The sequence below is a fragment of the Capra hircus genome, chromosome 2, assembly GCF_001704415.2.
Source record: "Capra hircus breed San Clemente chromosome 2, ASM170441v1, whole genome shotgun sequence".
Taxonomy (NCBI): Eukaryota; Metazoa; Chordata; class Mammalia; order Artiodactyla; family Bovidae; genus Capra; species Capra hircus.
This window is the reverse complement of record NC_030809.1, coordinates 21,669,595-21,684,597: the sequence shown is the minus strand read 5'-3', so window position 1 is coordinate 21,684,597 and position 15,003 is coordinate 21,669,595.

Genomic DNA, 15,003 nt, shown 5'->3' with positions numbered 1-15,003 from the left:
TCCAGCGTGTATCTGGCTATAATTTTGGCTATTTCCAAATAATTAGAAACATGAGCACTAGCTGAGAAATACACTTGTACTCTTTGGCATCTTCTCTCAGTGATAACTAATATAAGTGAAAGTCGTTGAGTCATGTCTGACTGCGACCCCATGGACTGTAGCCCCCCAGGCTTCTCTGTCCATGGGGAGTCTCCAGGCAAGAATACTGGAGTGGATTGCCATACCCTCTTCCAGGGCATCTTCCCAACCCAAGGACTGAACCCAGTCTCCCGCTTTGCAGGCAGATTCTTTACCAACTGAGCTACTAGGGAAGCCCTTGAAAACTAATATACTCCTTTTAAATTTTGGAAACTACCTACAATAAATTCTTTAGTTTGCTTTCTGGTGGCTTATCTTAGTCAAGACTTTCTTCATTGAAAGTAAGAAATCCACTCAAACTTGTAAAACCATATAAAAGGAAAAGTGTTACCTCAACTAGGAGCTGAAAGGATGATTATCTTCAGCATTAGTTGAATCCTGAGCAGTGATGATATAATCACGCTGTGCTCATTCTTTGCCTCACTCATAGCTTCTCAGCATTGCATCTTTTCTGTGCTGGCCTACTTATCTGCTTCCCTGTCAGATAGACTAAATTTCTGCATTATAATGATTCCAAGACAATATTCCATAAACTTAAAATCCAAAAGTTATGTTTTTTATCTCCAACAGAAATTTGAAGAGAGAAAATCTCCCTTGGATTTATTCTTATCTTTTATTTTATTTATTTTTTTAAATAATATTTTTTCTAAAATTATCACATTTTACTTATTTTTAATTAATTTATTTCAATTGGAGAATGATTTCTTTACAATATTGTGGTGGTTCTTGCCATACATTGACATGAATCAACTACTGGTGCACATGGGTCTCATCATTCTGAACTACCCTTCTACCTCCCTCTCTACCCCATCCCCCTGAGTTGTCCCAGAGCACTGGTTTTGAGTGCTTTGCTTCATGCATCAGACTTGCACTGGTCATCTATTTCACATATGGTAATATACATTTCTTTTTTTTAAACTGTTTATTTTTACTTTATTTTACTGTATAATACTGTATTGGTTTTGCCATACATTGACATGAATCCACCATGGGTGTACATGCGATTCCAAACATGAAACCCCCTCCCACCTCCCTCCGCACAACATCCCTCTGGGTCATCCCCGTGCACCATCCCCAAGCATGCTGTATCCTGCCTCGGACATAGACTGGTGATTCGATTCTTACATGATAGTATACATGTTTCAATGCCATTCTCCCAAATCATCCCACCCTCTCCCTCTCCCTCTGAGTCCAAAAGTCTGCTATACAGCTATAGTTCTCTGTGTGGCCCAGTCTAAATAAAACACCGCAATAGTGGCAGAGCTAAAAGAGATGGAAGATTAGGGTACAGAGCCTTGATTGAGGTCCCTATGGAAACTATATGAAATGGAGGAAATAGTTCCAAAGGGAGATGGGAAATCATTATTAAGAGGAAACAATTATATTTAGAAAAGTCCAAACTTCAGACTTTTAAAAAATTATTCAATTCTGGGGTGTGGCCTTGTAAACTTAAACAACAACTATGACAGATATCTGAAAATTTCAGAAAACCACTTAAATTCCAACAAATAGGAAAAGTATGTATAGACTGCATAACTAATGTAACTAATCCTTTGAGAACGTGCCAAATTTTGATGGCTCTTAAATTAAACAGCAATTACCATAGTTTTTTTTTAATTCATTTATTTCAATTGGAGGCTAACTACTTTACAAAATTGTATTGGTTCTCACATCACATGTGTTTAAGAATAAGTTCACATGTATTAGTGGATCAAAAGTTGTGAGTTTTATGGTTTGTTTTTTCCTTCCCAACATTTATTCGTTCTCTTCTAGTATTAAATTATCTTCTGGGATACCACTATTACACAATTTTCAGTCTAAACTTTAATCTTTAACATCTCCTACCCCAGGTGACTCAATTCACTGAGAATGAAATTTTAAACCCTTAAAAATATCTCAGTTCAGTTCACTTCAGTCGCTCAGTTGTGTCTGACTCTTTGTGACCCCATGAATCGCAGCAAGCCAGACTTCCCTGTCCATCACCAACTCCCGGAGTTCACTCAGACTCACATCCATCGATTCCGTGATGCCATCTAGCCATCTCATCCTCTGCCGTCCCCTTCTTCTCCTGTCTCCAATCACTCCCAGCATCAGAGTCTTTTCCAATGAGTCAGCTCTTCATATGAGGTGGCCAAAGTACTGGAGCTTCACTTTAACATCATTCCTTCCAAAAAAATCCCAGGATTGATCTCCTTCAGAATGGACTGGTTGGATCTCCTTGCATTTCAAGGGACTCACAAGAGGCTTCTCCAACACCACAGTTCAAAAGCATCAATTCTTTGGCGCTCAGCCTTCTTCACAGTCCAACTCTCACATCCATACATGACCACAGGAAAAACCATAGCCTTGACTAGACGGACCTTAGTTGGCAAAGTAATGTCTCTGCTTTTGAATATACTGTCTAGGTTGGTCATAACTATTCTACCAAGGAGTAAGCGTCTTTTAATTTCATGGCTGCAATCACCATCTGCAGTGACTTTGGAGCCCCCAAAAATAAAGTCTGACACTGTTTCCACTGTTTCCCCATCTATTTCCCATGAAGTGATGAGGCCGGATGCCATGATCTTTGTTTTCTGAATGTTGAGCTTAAAGCCAACTTTTTCACTCTCCTCTTTCACTTTCAACAAGAGGCTTTTTAGTTCCTTTTCACTTTCTGCCATAAGGGTGGTGTCATCTACATATCTGAGGTTCTTGATATTTCTCCCAGCAATCTTGATTCTAGCTTGTGCTTCTTCCAATCCAGCGTTTCTCATGATGTACTGCGTAGAAGTTAAATAAGCAGGGTGACAATAAACAGCCTTGACGTACTCCTTTTCCTATTTGGAACCAGGCTGTTGTTCCATGTCCAGTTCTAACTGTTGCTTCCTGGCCTGCATACAGATTTCTTAAGAGGCAGGTCAGGTGGTCTGGTATTCCCATCTCTTGAAGAATTTTCCACAGTTTATTGTGATCCACACAGTCAAAGACTTTGGCATAGTCAATAAAGCAGAAATAGATGTTTTTCTGGAACTCTCTTGCTTTTTCAATGACCCAGTGGATGTTGGCAATTTGATCTCTGGTTCCTCTGCCTTTTCTAAAACCAGCTTGAACATCAGGGAGTTCATGGTTTATGTATTACTGAAGCCTGGCTTGGAGAATTTTGAGCATTACTTTACTAGCATGTGAGATGAGTGCAATTGTGTGATAGTCTGAGCATTCTTTGGCATTGCCTTTCCTTGGAATTGGAATGAAAACTAACCTTTCCCAGTCCAGTGGCCACTGCTGAGTTTTCCAAGTTTGCTGGCATATTGATTGCAGCACTTTCACAGCATCATCCTTTAGGATTTGAAAGAGCTCCACTGAAATTCCATCACCTCCACTACCTTTGTTTGTAGTGATGCTTTCTAAGGCCCACTTGACTTCACATTCCAGGATGTCTGGCTCTAGATGAGTGATCACACCATTGTGATTATCCAGGTAGGGAAGATCTTTTTTGTACAGGTCTTTCGTGTATTCTTCCACCTCCTCTTAATATCTTCTTCTTCTGTTAGGTCCATTCCATTTCTGTCCTTTATCCAGCCCATCTTTGCATGAAATGTTCCCATGGCATATCTAATTTTCTTGAAGAGATCTCCAGTCTTTCCCATTCTGTTGTTTTCCTCTGTTTCTTTGTATTGATCGCTGAAGAAGGCTTTCTTATCTCTTCTTGCTATTCTTTGGAACTCTGCACTCAGATGCTTGTATCTTTCCTTTTCTCCTTTGCTTTTTGCCTCTCTTCTTTTCACCAGCTATTTGTAAGTCCTCCCCAGACAGCCATTTTGCTTTTTTGCATTTCTTTTCCATGGGGATGGTCTTGATCACTGTCTCCTGTACCATGTTATGAACCTCATTCCATAGTTCATCAGGCACTCTATCTATCAGATCTAGGCCCTTAAATCTATTTCTCACTTTCACTGTATAATCATAAGGGATTTGATTTAAGTCATACCTGAATGGTCCAGTGGTTTTCCCTATTTTCTTCAATCTGAGTCTGAATTTGGTAATAAGGAGTTCATGATCTGAGCCACAGTCAGCTCCTGGTCTTATTTTTGTTGACTGTATAGAGCTTCTCCATCTTTGGCTGCACAGAATATAATGAATCTCATTTAGGTGTTGACCATCTGGTGATGTCCACGTTGAAGGTCAGGAAGGGCAGTGGTGAGAAGATACCACTCGTCCAAGTTAAGGGGCAGTGGCTGTGCTTTGCTGGAGCAGCCATGAAGAGATACCCCATGCCCAAGGTAAGAGAAACCCAAGTAAGACGGTAGGTTTTGCAAGAGGGTATCAGAGGGCACACACTCAAACCATACTCATAGAAAACTAGTCAATCTAATCACACTAGGACCACAGCCTTGTTTAACTCAATGTTACCAAGCCATGCCTGTGGGGCAACCCAAAACGGATGGATCATGGTGGAGACATCTGACAGAATGTGGTCCTTGGAGAAGGGAATGGCAAGCCACTTCAGTATTCTTGCCTTGAGAACCCCATGAACAGTATGAAAAGGCAAAATGATAGGATACCAAAAGAGGAACTCCCTAGGTCATTAGGTGCCCAGTATGCTACTGGAGATCAGTGGAGAAATAACTCCAGAAAGAATGAAGGGATGGAGCCAAAGCAAAAACAATACCCAGATGTGGATGTGACTGGTGATAGAAACAAAGTCTGATGCTGTAAAGAGCAATATTGCATAGGAACCTGGAATGTCAGGTCTATGAATCAAGCAAATTGAAAGTGGTCAAACAAGAGATGGCAAGGGTGAACGTCGACATTCTAGGAATCAGCGAACTAAAAGGGACTGGAATGGGTGAATTTAACTCAGATGACCATTATATCTACTACTGCAGGCAGGAATCCCTCAGAAGAAATGGAGTAGTCACCATGGTCAACAAAAGAGTCCAAAATGCAGTACTTGGATGCAGTCTCAAAAACGACAGAATGATCTTTGTTCATGTCCAAGTCAAACCATTCAATATCACAGTTATCCAAGTCTATGCCCCAACCAGTAACACTGAAGAAACTGAAGTTGAATGGTTTTATGAAGACCTACAAGACCTTTTAGAACTAACACCCAAAAAAGATGTCCTTGTCATTATAGGGGACTGGAAAGCAAAGGTAGGAAGTCAAGAAACACCCGGAGTAACAGGTAAATTTGGCCTTGGAATGCAGAATGAAGCAGGGCAAAGACTAATAGAGTTTTGCCAAGAAAATGCACTTGTCATAGCAAAATATCTATAGGACTTATAAAACCTTGCCCCAGTACCTCTCTAACCTCATATTCTCTTTAATTCACTTCAGTTCAGTTCAGTCACTCAGTTGTGTCCGACTCTTTGCGACCCCATGAACTGCAGCATGCCAGGCCTCCCTGTCCATCACCAACTCCTGGAGTTCACTCAGATTCATGACCATCGAATCAGTGATGCCATCCAGCCTTCTCATCCTCTGTCGTCCCCTTTTCCTCCTGTCCCCAATCCCTCCCAGCATCAGAGTCTTTTCCAATCAGTCACCTCTTTGCATGAGGTGGCCAAAGTACTGGAGCTTCAGCTTTAGCATCATTCCTTCCAAAGAAATCCCAGGGCTGATCTCCTTCAAAATGGACTGGTTGGATCTCCTTGCAGTCCAAGGGACTCTCAAGAGGTTTCTCCAACACCACAGTTCAAAAGCATCAATTCTTCGGCGCTCAGCTTTCTTCACAGTCCAACTCTCACATCCATACATGACCACAGGAAAAACCACAGCCTTGACTAGATGGACATTAGTTGGCAAAGTAATGTCTCTGCTTTGAATATGCTATCTGGGTTGGTCATAATCCACTTACTCTACTCCAAGTCACACTGGCCTTTTCTTATAGTCCTCAAACTTGCCGAGTACACACTCATCTCAGGGTCTTTGCATGTATTTATTATCTTCACGGAACACTCACCTCCCCTTGACACATGGCTTACTTCTTCACATAATTTATTCACTTAACTGTCTTCTTTTCAGGGAGTACTAAATTAGTCTCTTTAAAACAAATAAATAAAACCTTCTATATCCCATTAGCAACTCTAATTTTCTCCAGAGCACTTTTTACCAACCAGCATGTTATATTTCTGTTTGTTTATTGCTAGGAGCCAGGGTGAGGAACTCTGCCCATGGCAAAGGTCATGAGGAAGGAGGCTTTGGCATATGCAAAGGCGGATCGAGCCTCAGGAAACCCCCTGTTTCCGAGCATCTACCCCTAAAACCAGAGTCTATGTACTTTACTGTTTCATGCTCTCACCTACACCTCTGACTTTATGGGGGGCTGTTCCCCACCGGTTCTCTTGGAGAAGGAGTTAACTTACAGCTCCAAGTCAATAAAAATTCCTGGGCATGACAAGAGTGTTTCAACTTACAAACTCCTCTGAAGGTTATCTAGCCTGCCTGTACAGCTTCCTCTGGCCACATGTGATTGTTTGCAGCCTCCCAGCCATTAAAGGCACAAGATGTTTTGGACTTACTAAAGGCAGATTCGTTTTGGGAAGTTAGAAATTATTAGTATAGTGGATTGGTTAGGAATTATATTGGTGAAGGGTTTTTCATTTGTTGTGCCAATAATTGCTGCTAATTCCCTGCCCTGGGTGTGACAAGGGTGTCTCAGGTCAAACCTCTCTGCTGACAGACTACCTTGTGTGACAACCTCTCAACCATAAACAGCACAGAGAGTTTGGAGTATTTTGAAAGTCTTAATTAGCATAGGGCTTTTCTCATTGTTGAGTCAATGATTGCCGCCAGGCCTCCATATCCTTAGGCACCTGGGAATATATTAATATTAGCAATACTAGACCTTTTGAGTTAATGAATTTTCTCTTTTGTTATAGATCACTGTACTTTGTTATAAATCACTATGTCCTTACTATGCAAAAATGTAACTTTATCACTACCTTAAGACTAAATAAATCTTAAGGGGAACAATGGTGAAGGGTTTTCATTTGTTGGGCTGATGTTTGCTGCTAAATTTCCATATTCCCTGCCCTTATAATGAATATAACTAGCATATAGGAGAAATAAGTATTAACCTTTAGGATTAATCATGTTAACCTTAGGTTAAATAAATTCCTTTCTTAGTTGTAACCCACTACACCCTCACCCTATAGGAATGCAACTTTATCTGCTACCTTCAGAGGGTGGCGCCTGGTTTAAGAAAAAACACCCTTGGAAAAAATAAGTTTTTTGGTTATCAGAAAGAAAGGATCATAAAATGTCAGCAGGCCTTATGGCCAGAATATGATATAAAACCCCTAAGACCTTTTTTTATACATTTATGTGAAGCACCTGATTTTGATAAAGGTCAGGACTGCTGACCCCCACGTGACTCTGTATTCATCCCTATGTATAACAATAGGTATATAAGCAAACCTAAAAAATAAAGAAATCGGATCAGTTTCTGGAAAGACTGATTCCCCCATGTCGTTTCTTTCTTGCTCCCCGTTTTTCTGGCTGAATTCCCATCTGGAGCGTGGGTGCTCAGCACGTCTACTTACTTGCCCCGGCTTTTAAGTTCCATGCAAGAAGGAGCCCAAGGAGAGGCACCTTCTGATATTCAAGTGGTGCTGGTGGCCCAACATAGATGGTGCAAATTCCTTGTCTTGGAATTTTATTGGTATCCCACATAAACCAAGTTATTCAGCCTCTTTTTCTCCACTAATATTTCCTACTACACTATCCATTTCTAATCTCTCTCTGTATCTGTAATTAGATAAGTTTTTTCCTAGGACGCCGATTCCATCCCCACGTTTGAATTACCCTGGATCCACCGGGGCTGAAGCCCGGCAGTTTATTTTCTCCTTACTCATAACATTTGAGTTACTTGACAATAAAGATTTTGTTCAATGCCATGTTTGAGCACCCAGGACAGTACCTGACACATTGCTACTGTACAATAAATAAGTGTTAAGTAAATTTCTGAAGGGAGAAAGAATGGAAGAACGGTCCCATCATTCAGATACAAATATTGACTTATGACCTAGGTTTATCTGTTCTATCATATCATCATTCCTAGCCAAAGTGATGCTTCAAGAATGGCCATGAAACCTACATCAAACAAGTGATATATTCTCACAATAAATCTGTGTGTGACACTACAGGAAAAACAGCACATCAAAGCAATGAGACCCATAAGAAGTCAGCCTAATCAATAGTCCAACACAGACATGATGAGAAGTATGATGACCTTAGTAATACCTCCTCTTTTTTTTCTTATGTCAGTTGGGACTGGTTTTCTTTTTCTTAAAATTGAAAGAACTCTGGAGTCCTTGATATATTTTTCCAAAAGAAATGTAGTGTCTGTATCACAGTTATCAATTATAATGTAATTGTATATACAAATATAATTAATTATCAATAATTAATGAGCATTTCAATTTTTGATAGTATAATTTGTTATAAATTTTATATAGTTTGCTAATCTGGAAAAGGATAAAAATTACTGTTTTTAGTATATATGAACTCCAGTCATTTTAGCATGACTAACTTATTAAGAGCATCTAGTGATAGACTGAGTTATTAGTAATGACTTAAAAATATCAGATGATATAAAAATGTGGCTAAATAAAAGATACCCTTGCTTATATTTCCCTCTCAACAACAATAATTTGGCATCTATCCATGGACAAAGACACCTTTATGGAAGCTGTGAAATCCAGCGTCAAATGTCAATGGATCCAGAAAGACTCATTCCCATCCATGCACTGAATAATTGTTTTGACTATGGCCCCAGCAGTGGACTGTAAATCAGCTCTGACCTCTCTTGGCCACAGTCTGGAAGCCCCAGAGAAACATTGTCTAAAACAACCATGACAGATGTTAGAGCAGTAGTGGAAATTTAGATTTTTTGAGACAAGTGTCTAGCACAATGTTGAAGGAAATAAAGATGAGTTTGGACACATGCAAGAGGGTGAGAGACACATCTTTGCTTTACCCATATTGTGCCTCTCACTGGACAGCACAGCTCAGTGCCAAGAAGCCCTCTTGGTTCATGATTTCTCTTGAGAGGGAAAGTGAGAAAGTATGAGTGAGTGTCTAGCTTCCTCAGCTGTGTGGGAGGTTTCCAAAGAGGCTTATTTCTCTCTCACCTCATTCAGAGTACCAAGTAATGTGCTGCATGACTGGGGAGCGGAAGGAAGCTGGGAGAGTGGCAAATAGGATTCTCAGAGGATATTAAAGGGAAAAGGATCCACTAATTGCATTGCAGATTCAATCAGGAAGTCCATCCATGAGTCACTTGGGATGCCTGGCATGTAGATATGTTTACTGTCCCATGGGCACTTTCAGTGCTCTGCATAACTCGTCCACACCCTCACATCCCAACCTGTAGCTGGCTTCCTGTGGCTCCCAGTGGTGATGAGAGTGACCTTTAGCAGGCAAATAGTGAACATGCATAGAAAGTCAGTCTGCTTCTGCAGGTCAAGGAAAGACCACATTTCAACATTAGCCCACACTTAGAAACACAAAAGAGAGGCTGTCAGGACCCATCCAGGTACATTGCCAGGATGAAGAAAAGCCATACAAGCTTAAGAATTCTGCCACAGGAGGGAGCAAGATGCATGGGGCAAGCACATGGTATAAGGCCTGAGAAAGTTTCAGAATCCCTAGTAAGGCTTATGGAAAGTATTTCTCCCCCAAAGTCAATTAGTAAAGACTGGAAGAGATGACTGATATTTGAAATGTGATGACCACCATACAAAATTTGAATCAACATTGAAAATCTAGAAAACATAAATACCACTATGGGATGACACTAATCATTCAAAAAACATGGAGATAAGTGGTATACCTGGTAAAGAATTCTAAATAGCTGTTTTAAAGAAGCTGGATGAGCTACAAGAAAACACAGACAATTCAGAGAAATCATGAAAACAATACAGTAAAAAAAATGAGAAATATTAAAAAAAAGAAATCATTAAAAAGAGCAAAATGGTTATAAAGAAGCTCTGTACAAGCCTTATGGTAATCATAAAACAAAAACCTGCAGTAGATATACAAAAATAAAGGGAAGGAATCAAACCATACTTTGACTAATGAAATCAAAGCATGGCTTATGAAATGTCAACACTTCATGAAGAAAAACAGCAAGAGAGGAAAAAAGGACAAGGGAACTGTAACATATCCAGAGACTATTAAATGACTTTGATAAGTCCTTACCTACCAATATTTATTGTAAATTTAGATGACTTGAATTTTCTAATGAAAAATCAGAATGGCTGAATGGAAAAAAAAAAAAAAACAAATGAACGGCAACAACATTAACAACAAGACATAGCTAGCTATACGCTGTTTATAAGAGACTTCAACTTTAAAGACACATAAAAGTGCAAGGTGAGGGGATGGAAAAAGATACTTCATACAAGTATAAACCAGAAGAGAACAGGGGTATCTATAGACCCAATGGATGAAATAGACTTTAACTCAAATTTGTAACAGGAGACTAAGATTATTATACGATGATCAAGGGTAAATTCATCAACAACATATCCAACATCAGAAATTTTAAAACAATTAAGGAAATACTAACATATCTGAAGGGATAAATAGAAAACAGTACAATACAGTAATAGTAGAGGACTTTAGTGCTCCACTTTCAGCTATATATAGATTATCCAGACAGTAAATCAATTAAGAAACTTTAAACTTGTACTATACTTTAGATGAACTGAACCTAACAGACACATACAGAACATTCCATCCAACAACAGAAGAATACACATTATTCCTCAGTGAACTTGGAACATTCTCCAGGATAGATCATATGACAAGTCACAAAACAAATCCTAGTAAATATAAGAAGACTGAGATCACACCATATATCTTTTCTGACCACAGTAGTTTAAAACTAAAAACCAGTAACAGGAGGAACACCTGAAAATTCACAAATGTGTGAAGTAATTAACGAATTTTTTTAAAAATCTAAAAAGAAAAGTTTTCAAAATCACAAAAAAGTGAAAATTGAAATACAACATATTAAAACTTATAGGACAAAGCAAAAACAGTTCTAAAGCAGAAACTTGTGATAAATGTCTGCAATAAGAAAAAAAAATAAAGTTCTCAAGCAAGCAACTTAACTTTACATCTCCAGTATTGTGAACAGAAGAGCAATTGGAAACCAAAGTTAGAAGAAAGAAGGGAATAAAGATTAGAGCTGAAATAGATAAGAATCAAAAAATAAATAAAATAGAAAGATCAAAAAACTAAGACCAGTTTTTTAAAAAGGTAAAAGGTGAATAAAATTGACTAAATGAAGGAAAGAAAAGACAAAAGACTCAAGTTAATCAGAAATAAGAAAGAAGATATTACAATGCAAACTACAGAAATAAATATAAAGGCTCATAAGTTACCGTTATGAACACTAGAATGTTGAGTAATTTAGAAGAAATGAATAAATTCCTAAAAAAAAAAAGCCTATCAAGACTGAATCATGAAGAAATAAATATATACATTTATATGTGCAGGCCAATTAAAAATGAGGGGATTGAATCAATAATGCAAAACATCTCAACAAAGAAAAGTGCAGGATGAGATTAGTTTCACCAGTGATTTGGATCAAATGTTCAAAGAAGAATTAATGCCAATAGTTCTTAAATTCTTCCAAAAAGCGTTTAAGAAGAAATATCTCCAAACTCATTTTACAAGGCTAGCATTACCCTCATAACAAAGCAATATGAGGACACTACAGGAAGAGCAAACTATAGGCCAATATCCCTGATGAAAATAGATGTAGAATTTCTCAACCACCTATTAGCACGCTGAGTTTAACAGTATGTTAAAAGGATCATACACCAAGATCAAGCGAGATTTATGCTGGTGATACAAGGAAGTTTCAACATATATAAATCAATAAAAATGATATGTACATTAACAGAAAGATAAAAATTATGTGATTTTCTGATTTTTTTTAGATGCAGAAAGAGCATTTGACAAAATAAAACATCCATTCATGATGAAAACCCTCAAAAAATTGGGTATAGAAGGAACATACTTCAACATAATACAGATCAAATACGGCAAGCCCATAGATAATACCATAGTCAACATTGAAAGTCTGAAAAGTTTTCCAGTAAGATTAGTTATGAGACAAGAGAGTCACTCTCACCACTCACATTCAACATGATACTAAAAGTCTTAGTCAGAGCAACTAGGGGAAAAAATGAACAACAAAAAGAAGTAAAACTGTCTATAAATTTACCTATGTAATAACATAGTATACTAAATATAGAAAATTGTAAAGACTCCACCTCCCCCAAAAAACTGTTAGAACCAATGAATGAATTCAGTAAAGTTGCAGAGTATAAAATCTTCATACAGAAATTAATTGCATTTCTCTACACTAATTAAGAAGTATCAGAAAAAGAAATTTTAAAATTCCCATTCACAATAGCATTTATTAAAACCAATAAAATACATAGAAACAAATTTAATTCAAGAGCTAAAAGATCTACACATTGAAACTACAGACTTTGATAAAAGAAATTGCAGAAGACCCAAATAAATGAAAAACTGTCCCCTCTTCATGGATCAGAAGAATTAATATTTTTAAAATGTCTGTGCCAAGGTCATTTATAGATTCAATGCAATCACTATCAAAATTCCAATGGCAATTTTCACCAGGAAAAAAGAATCCTAAAATGCATATGGAATCACAAAGATCCTGAATATACAAAATAATTCTGACAAAGAGCAAAGCTGGAGGCAGCACACTTTAAACTATATTACAAAGCTACAGTAAGCAAAACAATGTTACCAGCATTCAGTTCAGTTCAGTCACTCAGTCGTGTCTGACACTTTATGACCCCATGGACTGCAGCACATCCCAATGAAATAAATTAGAAGCCCCAAAATAAACCTTCACGTATATGGTTAACTAAGCAAGTGGCTGCGACAGCCAGCACACTCAGCACGGCGGAGAGGTGATAACCCATGTCCGAGGTCAGGGGCAGCAGCCTAGAGCGCCAGGCTGCAATGGCACAGGAACGGCCGAGACGAGCCACCCCGTGTCTGAGGTCAGGGGTGGTGGCCGGGAGGAGCTACCCCACGTCCGAGGTCAGGGGCAACGGTCTGGAGGAGCCACCCCGCGTACAAGGCCAGGGATGGCAGCCAGGAAGATCAACCCACGTCCAAGGAGCAGTGGCTGTGCAGGCGCAGGAGGGCCTAGAGGAGCTATCCCACATTGAAGGTCAGGAAGGGTGGCAGTGAGGAGATACCCTTTGTCCAAGGTAAGGAGCAGCGGCTGTGCTTTGCTGGAGCAGCCATGAAGAGATACCCCATGCCCAAGGTAAGAGAAACCCAAGTAAGATGGTAGGTGTGGCAAGAGGGCATCAGAGGGCAGACACACTGAAACCATACTCACAGAAAGCTAGTCAATCTAATCACACTAGGACCACAGCCTTGTTTAACTCAATGAAACCAAGCCATGCCCGTGGGGCAACCCAAGATGGGCAGGTCATAGTTGAGAGGTTTGACAGAATGTGGTCCACTGGAGAAGGGAATGGCAAACCACTTCAGTATTCTTGCCTTGAGAACCCCATGAACAGTATGAAAAGGCAAAATAATAGGATACTGAATGAGGAACTCCCTAGGTCAGTAGGTGTCCAATATGCTACTGGAGATCAGTGGAGAAATAACTCCAGAAAGAATGAAGGGATGGAGCCAAAGCAAAAACAATACCCAGTTGTGGATGTGACTGGCGATAGAAACAAAGTCCGATGCTGTAAAGAGCAATATAGCATACGAACCTGGATGTCAGGTCCATGAATCAAGGCAAATTGGAAGTGGTCACACAAGAGATGACAAGGGTGAACATCAACATTCTAGGAATGAGCAAACTAAAATGGACTGAAATGGGTGAATTTAACTCAGATGACCATTATATCTACTACTTCGGGCAGGAATCCCTCAGAAGAAATGGAGTAGCCATCATGGTCAACAAAAGAGTCTGAAATGCAGGACTTGGATGCAATCTCAAAAACGACAGAATGATCTCTGTTCATTTCCAAGGCTAACCATTCAATATCACAGTTATCCAAGTCTATGCCCCAACCAGTAACGCTGAAGAAGCTGAAGTTGAACGGTTCTATGAAGACCTACAAGACCTTGTAGAACTAACACCCAAAAAAGATGTCCTTTTCATTCTAGGGGACTGGAATGCAAAAGTAGGAAGTCAAGAAACACCTGGAGTAACAGGCAAATTTGGTCTTGGAATGTGGAATGAAGCAGGGCAAAGACTAATAGAGTTTTGCCAAGAAAATGCACTGGTCATAGTAAACACCCTCTTCCAACAACACAAGAGAAGACTCTACACATGGACATCATCAGATAGTCAACACTGAAATCAGACTGATTATATTCCGTGCAGCCAAAGATGGAGAAGCTCTATACAGTAAACAAAAACAAGACCAGGAGCTGACTGTGGCTCAGATCATGAACTCCTTATTGCCAAATTCAGACTTGAATTGAAGAAAGTAGGGAAAACCTCTAGACCATTCAGGTATGACCTAAATCAAATCCCCTATGATTATACAGTGGAAGTGAAAAATAGATTTAAGGGACTAGATCTGATAGATAGAGTGCCTGATGAACTATGGAATGAGGTTCTTGACATTGTACAGGAGACAGGGATCAAGACCCATCCCCATGGAAAAGAAATGCAAAAAAGCAAAATGGCTGTCTGGGAAGGCCTTACAAATAGCTGGGAAAAGAAGAGAAGTGAAAAGCAAAGGAGAAAAGGAAAGATACAAGCATCTGAATGCAGAGTTCCAAAGAATAGCAAGAAGAGATAAGAAAGCCTTCTTCAGCGATCAATACAAAGAAACAGAGGAAAGCAACAGAATGGGA